This window comes from Schistocerca gregaria, chromosome 3 (genome assembly GCF_023897955.1).
Source record: "Schistocerca gregaria isolate iqSchGreg1 chromosome 3, iqSchGreg1.2, whole genome shotgun sequence".
Lineage (NCBI taxonomy): Eukaryota > Metazoa > Arthropoda > Insecta > Orthoptera > Acrididae > Schistocerca > Schistocerca gregaria.
The window spans coordinates 462,809,342-462,828,274 of NC_064922.1; the positions used below are offsets into that span (position 1 = coordinate 462,809,342).

Genomic DNA, 18,933 nt, shown 5'->3' on the forward strand with positions numbered 1-18,933 from the left:
TTTAGGAAATACTTGTACCTGAATTCTGAAAAATACAACTTGCGGAATATTGCAAATGAAGGTATGAGCCCAATTAAACTGTGCCTCAGAATGTTCCTGAAGCATAGCCTTCATCCTGCAGCATTTCTTCATCTTCGAGCTTCCTCTTGGCATTCCTTTTAGCACTTCTTGCCTCTTTGGTAACATGAAGAGCGAATCTTTCAGCTTCATGCACCCATTGTCAGTTACACGCAAGCATTTAATCTTCCATATTAGAGCCACATTTTATGCCTAAATTTCCCAGGGCTTCCAACCTTCCTGTTACTCCATCATTGAAACATATCACTGCATCTAGTACACCAATGTGTAATGTAATCTTTCCCATCTGCAATGGTTGAAACTTTCATTTGTATTCTGAGTGCCCCATGAAGACATTCACTAAGCAAAACATAGTCACTCAGGTCTCTAAAAATTGATTTTACTTCAGTCATAACAGGCTCGGGAAGGGAATGCTTAGGATGGTGTATTTGACCACTTTCTTTTGCTTTTTGGTAACGACATCAAGAATCTGCTCCTTTAGGGCGAAGTCCATGAACAGAGTGGTCATTTGTGGACAACTTATGAAAGTAGGTGGCCCATACAGCTTTTCTCATTTCTGTAATATCATTTAGAGATGCAGTTCGTCTAATGGCTAGTCCAAAATAACTCTGAAGAAGGTCTATTTCAGTTTCTGTCAATCTGCTTCGGCGAGACAGGGATTTTCCATCAGATAGCAACTTTCCTCTCATTTCTGTTTGTAGCTTCCTCAATCTAGCATCCATCCTCTTTTGCAAACGTCCACAACACTCCAGTTTTGTTACCAAGATATCACCATAAACATTGGACTCATTAATTTTATTAAAAGCTTTAGAGTCCCCATCGCCTAGGTACTTCGTATATCTAATGTTATAAATGGGCACCGAACTCTGAAACTATCATAATTCTTAGAATACTGATGTTCAATATGTCCTTCAGTGTTACCATGGCAAGTATGACAGTACTTAGATAAGCACTCAATATCAACAATTTATCCGTTCTCCAGAGAAGTAGCACTTACAACACCATTCAGGGAACGATGTCCTCGAAGTTGCCATGTACCATCAAGTGCGACAGCAATGTCCCTGGATCCACTAAAATTTACAGTTTCCTCTACTGCACATTTCATAGATGATTTAGACACAATCGTATTTTTATGTACTTGCTGAACCTACTGGGAGGAGAAGGAAGATCCGTCAAACCACAAAACGTTTAATCAGCCTGTTTTCCTCTTTCTAACTTCAAACTCGCATCATATAAATTATGCACAATGTTCTAAGTCATTTTAGAGGTAGATTTATTGCAGGATCTATCCAGAACAACTAATTTTGATGCTAAACTCTTCCTGCTACTTTATTGTTCAGTTATTTCCAGACAGCCTATACCATCACATTGTTTGTATTTCACCACGTCCTTTATCAAAGAAGATAAGATACCCACATCAACAACATTGAATAACTAGGATGTGTGCTATGTGGGAGTTTCTTACCTGAAGAACTGATACATAGGTTACTTTCAACAGTGTGGCTTGTTTTGTTTCTGAAGTGGTTACTATGTAATTTCCTTTTATTGAATTTCTTGATGCATGGCATAGTTCGTATTTATTGCAACTAAAGGATCTGTACTTCCACAAGTATATGAAGCACTTGGGCAGCAAACAGTCAGTAACACGTGAACAAACTGTTTCAGCTAAACAAAAATAAATACTAGCAAAGATAATCATTTACAGACACTAGAAACCTGCACTTTTATCAACATATGCAATGTATCATAGGTATAATCGCTGGAAACAGAAAGTACACAGTTCTTTTAGAAATAATACTGGTTTCTGTTACAGTAATAAAGGGGTCGTGGCAGCATACATGACCGCAACTTTAAAATTTGGTATATATAGGTCATCTTTCATTTGAAACCCTATCAAATATATATCAATGTAATCAGGAAAGACTATAGAATTTAATGAAGCCAAAAAATTTCTATTTTTCCACCATATATAAGTAACCTGTATCCTTAATATCACATAAAATACAAACAGAGCAGATTCCTAGTTCTATCGCAACTGAGTTCATGAGAACTTTCCAGAAGCATGATGGGCTACTGTTAACATCTTATTCTCCAAGAGGGGTTCAGGGTTCTGTGATGGGCCTATAACTAGATTTCAGTTGCTTATATCTACTGAAAGGTTGCTGTATCTGCCCTTAGGTTAACGTGTGATATGACTGCTGTCTTACTTTGATTTTACTATATTTGCTACCACGTCCGTCTGACGTCGCTCACTTTGCATTTACGTACGCCAAATTCGCTTTCGAGACATGACCTGCAGAGATTTTAGTCCATAAACAAGGGATCGGCCCGTTGAAAAACGTGAAATGATCGTTAAGAATTATTTAATGACAGGTAACACGGATGTTAATCTGAATTAAGTAGTCACCAGCATGTAAGGGTTGATGAAAGTAGCGTCATAAACGTGTGAGATTCTCCGTGTTCCCGTAATAGGTAACCAGCCCTTTCTGTCTTCGTTGCTATACTTCTGTCATAACAAATAGTAATTTGAAGTTGCTTAAAGAGTGGACATGATGGAGAAAGAAGTGATTAGGGTCAATTAGCATTTAATCTGGCCCATTTGTACATGAATTTTTTCTGGAGGAAGGAACATTTTTCGTTATATGGTAATTTTCTTCGGTGATTTTTTATTGATTTTAGATACAAGATTTACACAAAAATATGCATCCGTTTTCAAAACATTATTTGTACAATTGGCTTCATTTTGTAGACTAAAATAACTAATTATGAAGTATTCTGTATTCTAATGAGTAAAATGATTATTTAATAAATACCATGCAAAATAACAATAACAGTATTAAATTATTCAGTGGAATATAGCGAACCAATCACATCTGTGTACTCTGGCGACCACGAGCTGCTGCACATAGCTAAAATATGCAAGAAGGCATCAGTACCCCTCAATGATATAAAAACTGTAAAAGCTCTTCCTTTTTTCACTGCAAAAGAAACTTGCACAAACGAGTGTACTTCCAGTTGTTGGTCGAAACAATGCAATTGTACATGATGAAAAGTTTGGCCACTCACAAATGTTTACCTCAGGTTTCCACTGGGGAAATATACTTTCGTTGCAGCTGAGACACAATAAAAATTAACGTACACAATTCTAGCCAGAAACATTCCCTCTATTAACTATTTAATACTCAAATACTATTGATAATCAATGTGATACTCAAAGGTGAATTTAGACAGACAAACTTTTATTTAATTAACCTTTCACAGTGCTGGTCAGGGTCGAGGAATCAGTAATTACATATAGTTTCCAAAAGGAAGCAGTCATTTGCTCAGACATCCACTGGTAGTTGCCCACTAAATTTCTGAACTCTAGCATGCACCAGGTGTTGGGACAAGGAAGGTGACGGCGCAATCTGATACGTAGCATTTGTAATCAAGTAAACCACATCTGCAAAGCTAATCTAGACAGCGACCACAGTGAATAAAATATAGATAAAGTGTATACCAAGAAGTGATCTTTCCTTTGATATACTACTGGAACAAAGTCCTATCAGTTATCTGCTGAAGCTCCAAAACAACGAACTATAAAGTAACCCCCACGAGGCTGCAACATGGCCCAAATTTAAACAAAATCCTATCAATTATCCGCTGAAGCTCCAAAAACAACGAACAATGAAGTATCTCCCACGTGGCTGCAACATGACCCAAATTTAAAGTATTGCCATAGAGAAAACTATTTAAAAATACAAGTTTTCACACATAATTTGTATATCATCATGCTTTTTGTAACAGGCATAATAATTTTATTACGGTTCTTCCCTGAAAAGAGATGCAGTAAATACCACGTACGTGCTTGACTGAAGGATACAGTAGTAGATATGTGGTTCACGCAGAAAACTACAATGAAGCGCCACAGAATCTGGTACAGGCATGCGTATTCAAACACAGAGATATGTAAACAGGCAGAATACGGCGCTATGGTCGGCAACGCCTATGTAAGACAACTGTCTGGCGCAGTTGTTAGATCGGTTAGTGCTGCTACAGTGGCAAGTTATCAATATTTAAATGAGTTTGAACATGGCGTAAGCATCCTGTCTGATCACCTCCATCCATTCATGTCCATTGTGTGTTCCGACGGACTTGGGCAATTCCAGTACAACAATGGGACACCCCTATCGTCCAGAACTGCTATAGAGTTGCTCCACGGACCCTGTTCTGAGTTTAAACACTTCCACTGGTCACCAAACTCCCCAGACATCAACGTTATTGAGCATATCTGGGATGCCTTGCAACATACTGTTCAGAAGAGAGCTTCACCCCCTCATACTCTTACGGATTTACGGATATCTCTGCAGCATTCATTGTGTCAATTCCCTCCAGCACTACTTCAGATACTGGTCGAGTCCGTGTCACGTCGTGCTGCGGAACTTCTGCGTGCTCGTGGTTGCCCTACAGGACATTAGGCAGTGTACCAGTTTCTTTGGCTCTTCAGTGTATTTAAAATTACGAGGTCTCAAACGTATTTTCACACGAAAAAAGGAATAACGTAATCGATCGGCAAAAAGCTAACATAACCGCCAGCAAAATTTACAGTCTGGATCTTCAAACTCGTGAAAGCCACGTAAACGGCCACTGATCGTCCGAAAATCAAGAGAGCGCTTACAAGAATCCTCCACACCAGTGTTCATCAAACTTTTTGGTGAGGAACCAATACTGACACTGTAAGGGAGCACCTCGGGCCGCAGATGTACCCACCTCATTATTAATTGGTACTTACATAAATTCCTATTATATGAGTCCGAAAAACTATAGTGTGTTCAACAAAAGAATAAACGTGATACAAACATTGCACCATGTGTTCTTCTACGTTTGCTTGAATCTCACCGGATTTCGTTTCACGTGGAGCGGAAGCCAAGCTGCATGCAGTACAGTCAAGTAAGATCATTAACATACGTCTTATGCTGTGTGACACGCACATACATAGAGCGAAAATGCACGAAAACAGTTTTGCCGCCTCACGTAACTTGGACATCACTGGCCAGGCAGCTGGTCCAACTAACGTGCAATGATGTGAGTAGTTGCCAGTTTAGACGTAAAAAGAGACGAGCAGAGAAACATTTAGCTTCGACTGTCATTTAATTTTTAAAGAGAATGAAATAATATTCGGCTAATCTCCAGCGCTACCGCCCGCTTCTTAGGTGACCAGACGAAAAGCATAAAATGCTTAGTGTTCTAACCACAAAGTAAAGTGATGAAAATTCCTAAATTAAAAGCAGGGTAATTTTCTTGAGCGAGCTATGTGTGATGCAGAAAGCGTACTGCAGGGATTTCAACGTATTGCTGTGTATCTAAGCCAATGAAAGTATTAATTACAGTCAGTCGTCTCTTAGCTCCTTCCTTATTCGAATCCGAAAAATACATTTCAGTTCTTGAACTAACAACTGCTACGTTGATAACGAGTCGATCTACAACAGAATCCTCCTCATTTTCTCCTCTTCTTTTACGACGTGCCGTTCTATACCACGCCACCGTTCGGCAGTGACATGTGAAAAAGCTACATGCCTTAGTTCCGGTTCGTCTGGCTGCTTAACAGTGTTCTTATTTTTCGCGACAAATCCCTTACTTGGTTCCAGATCACTTCTGTCATGTTCATATTGGTACACGGCAAATGTAAAAATGTAGCATTTGTATGGTTTGCTCGATGCTGTGAAAATGACTGCTTTTCATGTTTCTACGGCACTTATCACTCTGGTTCGTGTGAGATTACGTCTGACGTATGAAACAATGGACGTAGTCTACAAGCATAGTATTTGGTTCTTCATTTTTGTCCTAATAATTAAATTTTATGCTTTCTTAATTTCAGCAACCTTTATCAACGATCTTCTCCATCTTTTAGATGGAGACTTTAGAATTTATATTTAAAATGAAAACAGGGATTTCGCATGCAATATGTAACTAGAAACAAGAAGAGCTGCATTATTCATAAAATATGAAGACGAATTTAACAATTACGAAATGTATGTATTTCAAATATAACGGGAAGAAAGGATGAGCAAGGCGAAACTTGAAACAACGATCCATGAACTGCGCCACATTATACGTCTCTTACCCTACCGATTCCGCTGTACATCCAGTTTGTATGCCTTTTCAACTGTATCAAATACAGTGCGCCATAAAACTTCAAAGCCAATTTTTTCCTGAAAATGTATGGAAAACGTTAAGAATGATCTCCTTATCGGCACTTTATAATCGCGTTCCACAAGCGTTTTTCACTACGGAGCAGGAAGCAGGTTCAGTCATTCTCATGCTGCGTACTAACGGCGCGACAATTACAGCACAAACACTGTGGCTGTGTACATTTTTGAAATAAAAACTACATAGTTAAAGGATGATTCAGTAAAATGTTGATATTTTTAATACATTAGAATATCTTCTACATCTACATCTGTGTGATTAAGCTGCTATTCACAGTGAAGTGCCTGGCAGAGGGTTCAATGAACCACCTTCAAGCTGTCTCTCTACCATTTCACTCTCGAACAGTGGCGGGAAAAACGAGCACTTAAATTTTTCTGTGCGAGCCCTGATTTCTCTTATTTTATCTCGATGATCATTTCTCCTTATGTAGGTGAGTGCCAACAAAATATTTTCGAAATTCGGAGGTTAAAACTGGCGATTGAAATTTCACGAGATGATCCCGTTGCAACGAAAAACGCCTTTGTTTTAACGGTTGCCACTCCAATTCACGTATCATGTATGTGGCACTATCTCCCCTCTTTCGGGATAATACAAAACGAGCTCCTCATCTTTCAATTTTTTCGATGTCATCCGTCAGTCCCACCTGATATGGTTCCCATACTACGCAGCAATACTCCAGAATAGGGCGGACAAGTGTGGTGTAAGCAGTCTATTTAGTAGACCTTTTGCACCTTCTAAGTGTTCTTCCAATGAATTTTGGTCTTTGGTCTGTTCTACCCACAACATTAGGTATGTGACCGTTCCGATTTAGGTTATTTGTAATTGTAATCCTTAAGTATTTAATTAAATTTACAGCCTTCAGAATTGTGTGAGTTGCCCTGGCCGGTGTGGCCGAGCGGGTCTAGGCTCTTCAGTCTGGAACCGCGCGACTGCTACGGTCGCAGGTTCGAATCCTGCCTCGAGCATAGATGTGCGTGATGTCCGTAAGTTAGTTAGGTTTAAGTAGTTTTAAGTTCTACAGGACTGATGACCTCCGATGTTAAGTCCCATAGTGCTCTTAGACATTTGCACAAATTGTACGAGTTACCGCGTAATCGAATTTAGCGGATTTCTTTTAGTATTCACGTGCTTAACTTCACACTTTTCTTTATTCAGGGTCAATTGCTACCATACAGATATCTTATCTAAATCATTCTGCAATTCGTTTTAGTCATCTGATGACTTTAGAAGACAGTAAATGACACCATCATCTGGAACACAATCTACGAGGGCTACTCAGATTGTCTCCTATGTCGTTAATATACAGGGTCAGTCACTAACAATTGCCACCTATAACTCTGGAAGTATGATAGTAGCTGTAAAGTTTCTGGGACAAATGTTTCATTGGACAACAGGGACCATAATATGACGTTGGTTTTTTGTTGCTAGATGGGGTCACTTTTTTTTGTAATAGGATGCTGTAGGTTGGTACTTATTTTATGATATCGACCATCGACATGAATCCAATGATGTGTAACAGTAAGGTGTTTAAAGGTCAACGAAGGTCATAAACGTGACATGAACATCCATTTACAGAAGGTGTTTGAAGTAATGACCATTGGTATCAATACAGTGCTGCAATTTTCTTATCATGGGTTGAGTGTTATTCCTTATCACATCGGCACTTATCGAAGCACATGCTCTGAAAATTCTCTCTTGTATACGTGCAAATAGTGAATATTCGTCGAATAAGGCGTATCCAGCTAACGTGCTGTTGACATGTAAACACCACTCGACGGTTTCGCAATACAACACTAATAGGAACGGTAAGACTCGTATCGTCGAATCGAGCGAATGTGAATGATGTATTCCGTCGAAGAACAAGGCAATATGCTTCTCATTTACGGAGAATGCCAGCGAGTTTCATTGAGAGCTATAGACTTATACGCAGAAAGATATCCTCATCGTACTCACCCTACACGTCGTTCATTTAAATATGTGTATGATAAATTGAGAATAAAACCGAAATTGGTACCCTTGCCACTGTGGTTCGAGATCCTTGTGTTAGTTCGCGTCAAATCTCAAGGGAATCTGGCATGAACCAGAATAGTGTCGTTCGTGTTCAGCATCGCCATAAATATCATCCTTATCATATCAGTCTCCACCAAGAATTAAATGGTACGGATTGTATGCGTCGCATTGAATTCTGTCGATGGGCTCAACTTCAGATTCAGAGGGATGACTCATTTATTAATTGGTTTTATTTACTGACGAGGCTACATTCACGAACCATGGAAATGTTAATTTGCGTAAGATGCATTACTGGGCAACTGAAAATCCATGTTGGCTGCGACATGTTACACACCAAAAACCGTGGTCGGTGAATGTATGGTGTGGTATTCTGGAGGACAGAATTATAGGCCCCTATTTCATCGAGGGAAATCTTAATGGTAGGCAGTACACCACATTCATGCAAGAAACATTAGTTATGTTATTGTAAGAAATACCTTTAGGAACAAGGAACAGAATGTGGTATCAACACGATGGGTGTCAGGCACATTTTTCGCTGATAGCTAGAAATGAGTTGCAGAGACAGTTCCCTAATCGTTGGATTGGATGGGGAGGAGATGTGTCATGGGTTCACCAGACTTGACGCCTCTGGGTTTCTTCTTATGGGGATTCGTAATAGACATTGTTCATAAAGATGTTCCAACTGCACCTGAAGATATGTGAGAGAGAATTGTCAGCGCATGTGCTTCGATAAGTGCCGAAATGATGAGGAATACCACAGTCCACGATAAGAAGACTGCAGCAGTGCATTGATACCAATGGTCATCACTTCGAACACCTTCCGTAAATGGACGTTCATGTAACCTTTTTGACCATCGTTGACTTTCAAACACCTTACTGTTATACATCATTGGATTCGTCTCGATAGCCGCTACCAGAAAATAAATAGCAAACTATAGCGTCCCATTAAAAAAAAACCGAAGTTGACCTTCATACCTCTGAAGCAACCCCACCTGGCAACAAAAAACCAACGTCATATTATGGCCCCTGTTCTCCCATGCAACGTTTGTCCCATAAACGTTTCAACTCCTATCATACTTTCGAAGTTATTCTTAGTGGCAATAGTTAGTGACTCACCCTGTAGATCAGGAACAGTAGACGACCTATAACCCTTCCTTTGGGAACACCGGATATTATTTCTGTTTTACTCGATACCTTTCCGTCTATTACTACAAACTGTGACCTTCCTGACAGGAAACTACGAATCCAGTCGTACAACAGAGGCGATATTCCATAGGCACGCAGTTTGGTTAGAAGACGCTTGTGAAGAATGGTGTCGAAAGCCTTCTGGAAATCTAAAAATATGGAATCGGTTAGACATTTCCTGTCGATAACACTCTTTACTTCATGCATATAAAGAGCTAGTTGTGTTTCACAAGAACGATGTTTTCTGAATCCGTGCTGACTATATGTCAATAAACCGTTTTCTTCGAGGTAATTTATAATGTTCGAACACAGTATATGTTCCAAAAGCCTCCTGCAAATCGATATTATTGATATGGTCCTGTGATTCAGAGGATTACTCCTATTTCCCTTTTTTGGGTATTCGTGTGACTTGAGCAATTTTCCAATCTTTAGGTACGGATCTTACTATGATTGAGAGGTTGTATATAATTGCTAAATATGGAGCTATTCTATCAGCATACCCTGAAAGGAACCTGACTTGTATACAAACGGGACCGGAGTCCTTGCCTTTATTAAATGATTTATGTTGCTTTGCTACACTGAGGATATCTACTTCTATGTTTCTCGTCTTGATCGTTGTTCTTGGTTGGAATTCAGAAATGCTTACTTCGTCTTCTTTGCTGAAGAAGTGTCGGTAAATCCTGTTTAATAACTGTGCTTTAGTGGCACTGTCATCAGGCACTTCACCGTTGTTATCGCGCACTGAAGGTATTGACTGCATCTTGCCACCGGACTGCTTTATTTATGACCAGAATCTCTTTGGGTTTTCTGCCAAATTTCAAGACAGAGTATCGTTGTTGAAATTATTGAAAACATCTCATTTTGAAGAACACGCTATCTTACAAACTTCTGCAAAACTTTGCCAGTATTGGGGATTTTGCTTTCGTTTAAATTTGGCATGCTTTTTTCGTTGCTTCTGCTACAGCGATCTGACTCATTTTGTGTACTATGGGGGATCGGTACCATCACTTATTAATTTATGCGATATCAGTTGCTGTCCATACTTTCTCTTTGAAATCATTCCACACCTTTTCTACGCTTACATGATCAGATCGGAAGGATTGGAGACTGTCTCTTAATAAGGCGTTAACAGCATTTTATCAGCTTTTTTAAATAGATGTACTTTGTGTTTCTTTTTTATCTTATTAAAGTATCATTTAACGTAGCTTAGTAATGAGGCATATAACACTTAAGTAGGACCTACTTCCAAGAACGTAACAAAACCAGTGTACGCGTGCTACAGTTACTGAGTAATCGTCGCGTTTGTGTTTGTTTACATCTGGTTTATTCTTATGATGAACGGACTACAGCTGTACAAAGGCTGCGGTAAGTTGGCCGTCGGTCCCCGAGTACTGATCATCACATTCAGCACCATTCGGAACACTTTGTGTCGACTGTGCTGTTTCAGTTTACTGTCACCCTCAGCGACGCCAAAGGTATGACACTGCAGGTTGACTGGTTGATTTAGGGGAGGGGACCAAACAGCGGCCAGCCGGGGTGACCAAGCGGTTCTAGGCGCTACAGTCTGGAGCCACGCGACCGCTACGATCGCAGGTTCGAATCCTGCCTTGGGCATGGATGTGTGTGACGTCCTTAGGTTAGTTAGGCTAAAGTAGTTCTAAGTTCTAGGGGACTGATGACCTTAGAAGTTTAAGTCTCATAGTGCTCAGAGCCATTTGATTTTTGAACCAAATAGCGAGGTCATCGATCCCACTGGATTAGGAAGGATGTTAGGCGTGCTATTTCCAAGGAAGCATTGCCTCAAGCGATTTAGAGAAATCACGGAAAACTTTATGTCCATGAGAGCGGATGATTAATTTATTAATAACAATAATTATACTTGAATTTAAATGCCTTATGCAATACGAGACACGCTTACGAATGTTTACTAAATGTTTTGAATGACGTATTTCTTCCATTCATTGCATTGTATTATAACATTCTTAATTCAATTGCATCTAGTTTGTTACAAATGTGTGCCGCTTTTGAAGATGATCGTCTCTGTAATGTGCCTTTTTGAATTCACGTTACTTCTGGATCAAAATTTGTACCGTAGCAGCTGATCGATACGAGTCATGCAAGCCCGTGAGTTGTGGGTACTGGCAGATAAACAATAAAATCTTCTCCCTTTCACATCCTCAAACCTCGCTACAGCGGCTGTCAAATGTACTTGGCTCACCTCTGGATTCACTAACATTAATTAGAATTTGACACGCCTTAAAATATAATAGAGTCTGTAAGTGCTTTTGTTCGTTACTGAACAAAAAACAGCACTCTTATGCATCTTATAACGTTAGTTGACGTTTTTGGATTCGTCTATTAGTTGCTAAGACGGCTGAGAACCGTGGGCCGCACGAACATGTGATTCGGGCCACATGCGGCCCGCGGGTCGCAGTTTCGTGGCCACTGCTCCACACCTTTCGCCTATACAAGGGCAGCAAATGTTGCTGACGATCGAGTGAACCGATCGGCTGCGCTCCGCTGGCATCGGGTCTGCAGGTCACAGCGCTTCCTGGTGACAGACCGCGAAAGCTTAGCTTCGTCTTCAGGACGAGGAACTGTTAGATTCATTCCGCGTGAAATTCAAAACTGTCAATTACTGTAGTTTTTAATATTTGTCACAACGTGTCAAAGAGCCAAAACCGTTTAAGCAGTTTTCAGCACCTATAGTTTAATTTACAAAAATGTTCTCCAAAATGCATGAGTATCCCACAACTAAAATGTACTAAGTTTGTATTCTTCCCAAACTGCAAGTGATTTTTCATGAGAAGAATCTTTCACTTCTTACTGTGTTAACTGACTAATTCTACACAATTTTGAATGTAAAGGACTGCGCAGATTGATTGGTCTGAATCCCGTGGTTATCGCCAATGTCTACACAAGCATCATGGACATAGGTTTGCTTCTTTAACCTAGAGCTGATTTTGATCTTTAAGCAGCGGAGCTTTATGTGTTTATGTGTTTCTCTCAAGAAGTCCATATACAACTACAGCAGTTTACTAGTGGCTGTATGTTTTATGTAACATTGCTTTAAACAGAGTGAATGTGCAATTAGTACAAAGACCATTATAATTATACACTGTGGCGCCAGAGAAACTGGTATAGGCATGCATATCAAAATACAGAGATTCGAAACTGGGCAGAATACGACGCTGCAGTCGGCAACACCTATGTAAGACAAGTGTCTGAGCAGTTGTTAGATCGGTTGCTGCTGCTAGTGTGGTAGATAATCAAGATTTGAGTGAGTACATAAGTTCCCTAATCATACTGTAACCATCAGTGAAGACTTTAATCATCCAACAATAAATTGAAAAATTACAGCTTTGTTAGTGGTAGGCTCAAGTTTGTAAAACTGTTGACCATGCACTCGATAGATATGTATCCAGTAGAAAAGTTCATAATGGGATAGAATCTCCTTAGTATAAAAGTCAGTGCAAAGAAACTTCTTAAGAAACACAGATTACTGCACAATAGTTGTAAAACAGTGTAGGGCTATAGACAAAGAGATGCTGAATGAAACGTGTCTGGCAGCCAAGACAGCAATACATGGTGCCTTCATTGACTACTGTATCAGAAGATTATCAAATGATGTTTCACAGAACCTAAAGTAAATCTTATCGTGCATAAAGGCTCAAAGTTAGTGTCCAGCACTAGCAAATGAGACAGGAACTGAAATTGAGAGAAGCAAAGCAAAAACTGAAATGATTAATTCCATTTTCAAATGCTCCATTACAGAGGAACACCCAAGAGAATCGCCCCATTTTAATCCTCATATCAATGAAATTATGAATAAAATAAATATTAGTGTCAATGGTGTTGAGAAATAGCTGAAATCGTTAAAACTGAACAGACCTCCACAGCCTAATGTAAACCTTGTCAGATTCCATACTAATTTTGTGGCTGAGTTAGCCCCTCTTCTAACTATAATCTGTCGTAGATCCCTCCAACAAAAAACTGTGCCCAATTCCTGGAAAAAGGTACAGGCCACACCTGTCTAGGAAAAAGGGTAGTAGAAGTGATCCACAAAACTACCTCCAGTTTCCTTGACATGGATTAGTTGCAGAATCTTAGAACACACTCTGAGCTCAAACACAATGAGATATCTTGAACAGAAAGACCTTCCCTATGGCAACCAGCATGGATATCGAAAACATTGATCTTGTGAAACCCAACTTGCTCTTTTCTCCCATGACATACTGAAAGCTTTGGAATAAGCCAATCAGGTAGTTACAGTATTTCTTGATTTCCGAAAAGAATTTAACTCAGTACCATGTCTACATTTGTTGTCAAAAGTACGTTCATATGAGGTATCAAGTGAAATTTTCGACTGGATTAAGGACTTTTTGGTAGGAAGGCACAGCCATTTATCTTCGAAGGAGAGTCACCAGATGTAAATGTAACTTCAGTTGTGCTCCAAGGAAGTGGGTTGGGACCCTTGCACCTCATGTTGTACATGCAGACAATACTAATAGTTAAAACAGACTTTTTGGAGATGATGCAGTTATCTGTTATGAAGTACTATCTGAAAGAAGCTACATAAATACATAGTATCCTATGACAACAATATCAGTGAGCCACTGTTGGAATTGACCAACTCGTACAAATATCTGGGTGCGACACTTGTAAGGATAAATAATGGAAAGATCACATTGGCTCAGCTGTGGGTAAACCAGGTGTTAAACTTCTGTTTATTGGTAGAATACTGGAGAAGTGCAATCAATCTGCAAAGGAAACCACTTACGAATCACTCTTGTGACCAATTATAGACTATTGCTCAAGTATGCGGGACCCTTACCAGATAGGACTAACAGGTATATTGAATGTATACAGATAAGGGCAGTATGATAGTCACCGGTTTTTTTAACCCATGGGAGAGTGTCACACAGATACTGAAGAAACTGAACTGGAAGACTCCTGAAGATGAACATAAACTGTCCCATGAAAGTATGTTAGCAAACTTTCAAGAATCAGCTTTAAATGATTGCCCTAGGAATATACTACTACAATAAATTGCGTATATCGCTATCACAGGAATCGTGAGGATAAGGTTATAATAATTACTGCAAGTACAGGGCATTCAAACAATCATTCTTCCCACACTCCGTAAGTGAATGGAACAGGAAGAAACCCTAATAACTGGTACAATGTTACCATGTGGGAAATTCTTTCCCCTTTGCATTTGCACACTTGTCACATACTTTGACTCCGTATCTTCAAGGTCCCAGATATAGCTGAGGGTAATTCTTTAGGCAGCACAGACTGTACAGTATGTTTATGAACATTGTACTATCACTGGATATTCCAGGAGTAGATATCACCTAACTTTTCATTTGTAGGTGTCATAGACTAGAAGTCATAATAAAATTTAATGCTGCTCTATTGTGTTTATGACTATGTCATGTACTGTATTCAGTATATATACTCTGTTTGCTTGCTTACCGTTTTCATAGTTGGTTAATTTACAGCGCTACTCAAAATATGAGAATACCCATATACAACAGCAGTAATAAAGTTAATAGGAATGGTGATATAGATGCAGAATCTTGAAGTCAGAAATTTGGGAGGCACATTGTTTCACGTCAACTGTTCAATCTTTGTTTCAAGGAAATTTGTGGAGTGTCAGAAGAAAGCGAAACATGAGGAAAATTAAGGACACAGCAGACAGATATATCCATTATTAGATAACCTTATCATAACAACTTATATTCTTACATAAATTTATTTATGGCTTGTTATGAAAATGAACCAGTCTCAGGACTGAAGACCACAACAACAACATGAAAATAAAGCTTACTTACTGCTCAAATGCAAACTTGAAAACAAGTTCTATAAATGGTACTCTAATACTCTAATGCAGCTGATATTAATAGAACACATAGAAACTGAAGTTTCTAAGGTAAACCATAGAAACTGAATGTGTAATAATTATTCAGTGATATGTAATATTTTAAGGCAATTTTTTGAGTAGGTACGTAATATTGCGAAGGCTAGTAAGCACCTATAAATATCTATATTACTGTTACTTTATTTTTATAAGTAAATGAAAATAATGTATTTCTAATTCGGTATTGATATATTTTATATACTAGCACAAATTCAGAAATAATGTCTGTTGAATATAATTATTTTGTTATTGAAAATGTAATACTCATCATACTCGTCAACAGACTATGTTTTGTATAACTTGTCTAGCTACAATTTGCCAAATTCATATGTACCTCCCTAGTAAGTTTTGTGTTTCTCATTTAGAGACATAAGCACTATGTGACAATGAGACACATAACCCCTTTTTCATCTTTCTTCTTCAGTGTCATGGTTAGCAAGTGCAACAAAAGTCTACAATAATCAAAATACATCATATGTTCACTGCTTCCTCATGCTAATTGTTCTTTTGTTTGTTGAAACTTATTGCATTTAAATGATATGAATACTTAATTCTGTAATAAAAAATTCATCTTGAAATGAATGATTTTATTGACATTATAACTCAGAGCAAGTATATTCTTGTTTGTTTGTTGTATTATGTTTGATGTTATTTTAATCTTGAAATTTCATAGTTCACAATTTTATTATTGTGATTTTCTTATTAATATGTTCTGGATGATGTGTTCTGTGACATTTTGTCATTTAAATGTTTGTCAGATTCAATAAAAATAGCTAAAAACACATTTTAAAAACAAAAACCGTTAAGTTTAAATTTTTCTCATTTCTTGTAACTGTGACTTTCATTTCACCAATAATTAGTCTTCATAACAAAATGTTAAAGTTTAATTCTTACCAAGAGTTAATGAGTTAATTATGTCCATCAGTAATTAGAAAATAACTGAAGACCCATGTATACTTCACAGTCTATTTCAAGGCTAATTCTGAAGTTACAAGACTACACTGCATTAGCAGTGTAGGGCTTAACTAAGATTGCTTTTGGTTATCTCTCTTGGATGCAAATAAGTGGTTTTCATGACATAATCCTAATAAGAGGAATTAAATTTTACATTAAGAATGGTGTTGTTGCAAAGTTTACCTTGCATGTGGATGGTGTATTAATGCTGAAGGCTAAAGTGAATCAAAAATTTCTGGTACTCTACACACTTGCCATAGAAACACTGTTTGTTGCTACTCAAAATCTCTGTTATAAAAGCATACACTAAATGAGATCTCTTAAGACAAAGTTCATTTTAATTCTCTACTGTGTTTCTAGTACATCATTTACAGTTCATTTCTCGTCTAGCACATCAGGATCAATCTGTTATGTTGAAAACTAAAAAAATAATGGTTTGAGGAAATGACGCACAACCACATCTCAAGATAAATGAAAAAAAGAGTAAAATTTCTGTAATATTCTGATATGAGCTTTTAACAAACATAGAACACATTCTAATGACTTATGTCTTTATTTTGTAGAATACTAATGGAGACGCCTTTACATGGTGCCAAACGCATGGCTGCCAATCATAGAAACAGGGTAATGCTAATTGAATTATTGAAACTGCGACATTCAAGAACTTAGAACTCTGGTGAAATCAGAAATATCAAGAATACTGTTGTATAAGGTCTTATATACATAAAAAGTGTAATTACTTCAGTATTTTGTATTTAGCTTAATGATGTAGCTTTGAATTATGTTGCAACTAGATGATGTTGCCTTGCATTATGAAGGCAACGTGAAAAATTCTTCTTTTGACTACGGAATATTTTCTCTCTTTCACTGAAGATACAATTTTTTCAATGTGCTGGTCATATCATTTTAGGTTAATACAAATTGTTCAGCATATCTCTGATCACAGAACTTCATCCCTGATGTTGACATCTCGAAAATCTGCGAAATTCCCACCTATGACTACCATAAGACCCCCATCAGACTATAAATTCGTTTAGATCTTGGAAAAGAAATAAGAGGACACTTGTACCAACAATTCAAACTTAATATCTGACAGTTTTCACATTACTGAAGTATCTTTGCAGATGGTTGCACTGTCCAGGGGAAAGCATATGTTACCGCAATTAACAACACACATATAAGAATTTAAAATAAGAAACAAAATTTATTGACATTGTAAATAAACACACTTCAAAAGAAGTTTTGCATCACCCTGATTCCCAGAACTCCTGAATATAGACGTTGACTGTGGATATTGTATCACAGACACTGTTCCTTTGACTGTTCAGAGATGTCACTAAACCTGCCCAAAGATGTAACCAAGCATGCACGAGCAGTGCCTGTTAGACAGAGGGGGTCTGAAAGCCGATCATTTCCAGTCATTCCACCAGGAAGGCGGTACATGTCTCGTGTCGTCTGTAGTTAAACCATGCCTAGACGGTCAATACGGCGGTTCGATCGTGTCCACATTGTTACTTTGTGCCAGGAATGACTCTCAACAAGGAAAGTGTCCAGGCGTCTCGGAGTGGACCAAAGCGATATTGTTCGGACATGGAGGAGATACAGAGAGACATGAACCGTCGATAAGATGCCTCGCTCAGGCCACCAAAGGGCTATAAAACTGCAGTGGATGACCGCTACCTACGGATTACAGCTCGGGAGGAACCTTGACAGCAACTTCACCCTGTTGAATAGTGCTTTTCGTGCAGCTACAGAACGTCGTGGTGCGACTCATACTGTGCGCAATAGGTTGCATGATGCGCAACTTCGCCCCCCATGTCCATGACGAGGTCCATCTTTGCAACCACGACACCATGCAGCGCGGTACAGATGGGCCCAACAATATGCCGCATCCCGTTCTATTCACCGATGACTGCCACGTATACCTTCTACCAGACAATCGTCGGAGACGTGTTTGGAGGCAACCCAGTCAGGCTGAATGCCTTAGACACATTGACCAGCGAGTGCAGCAAGGTGGAGGTTCCCTGCTGTTTTGGGGTGGCATTATGTGGGGCCGACGTATGCCGCTGGTGGTCATGGAAGGCGCTGTAGTGGCTGTACGATACGTGAATGCCATTCTCCGACCGATAGTGCAACCATATCGGCAGCATATTTGCGAGGCATTCGTCTTCGTGGACGACAATTCGCGCCACCATCACGCACAGCTTGTGAATGACTTCCTTCAGGATAACGACATCGCTAGACTAGAGTGGCCAGCATGTTCTCCTGACATGAACCCTGTTTAACATGCCTGGGATAGATTTAAAAGGGGGTTCTACGCCGAATCGCCGTTGAGGAGTGGGACAATCTGGACCAGCAGTGCCATGATGAACTTGTGAATAGTATGCCACATGAATGCAGGCATGCATCAATGCAAGGGCGACGTGTTATGGGGCAGTAGATGTACCGGTGTCTACAGCAGTGTGGACCACCACCTCTGAAGGTCTCGTCGTATGGTGGTACAACATGCAATGTGTGGTTTTCATGAGCCATTAAAAGGACGAAAATGATGTTTATGTTGACCTCTATTCCAATTTTCTGTACAGGTTCCGGAG

At 39.0% G+C, this 18,933-nt stretch overlaps 1 protein-coding gene across 1 annotated transcript in view; it reads left to right on the forward strand.

Annotated features, from left to right (window-relative positions):
• The window catches only part of LOC126353898 (translation initiation factor IF-2-like), a 278,434-nt gene extending 261,442 nt beyond the window's left edge, over positions 1 to 16,992 (forward strand). The window contains exon 4 of the mRNA XM_050003122.1: positions 16,903 to 16,992. The gene's annotated coding sequence lies outside the window, so the exon portion shown is untranslated. The remainder of the gene's footprint in view (positions 1 to 16,902) is intronic.
• The last annotated feature ends 1,941 nt before the right edge of the window (positions 16,993 to 18,933 follow it).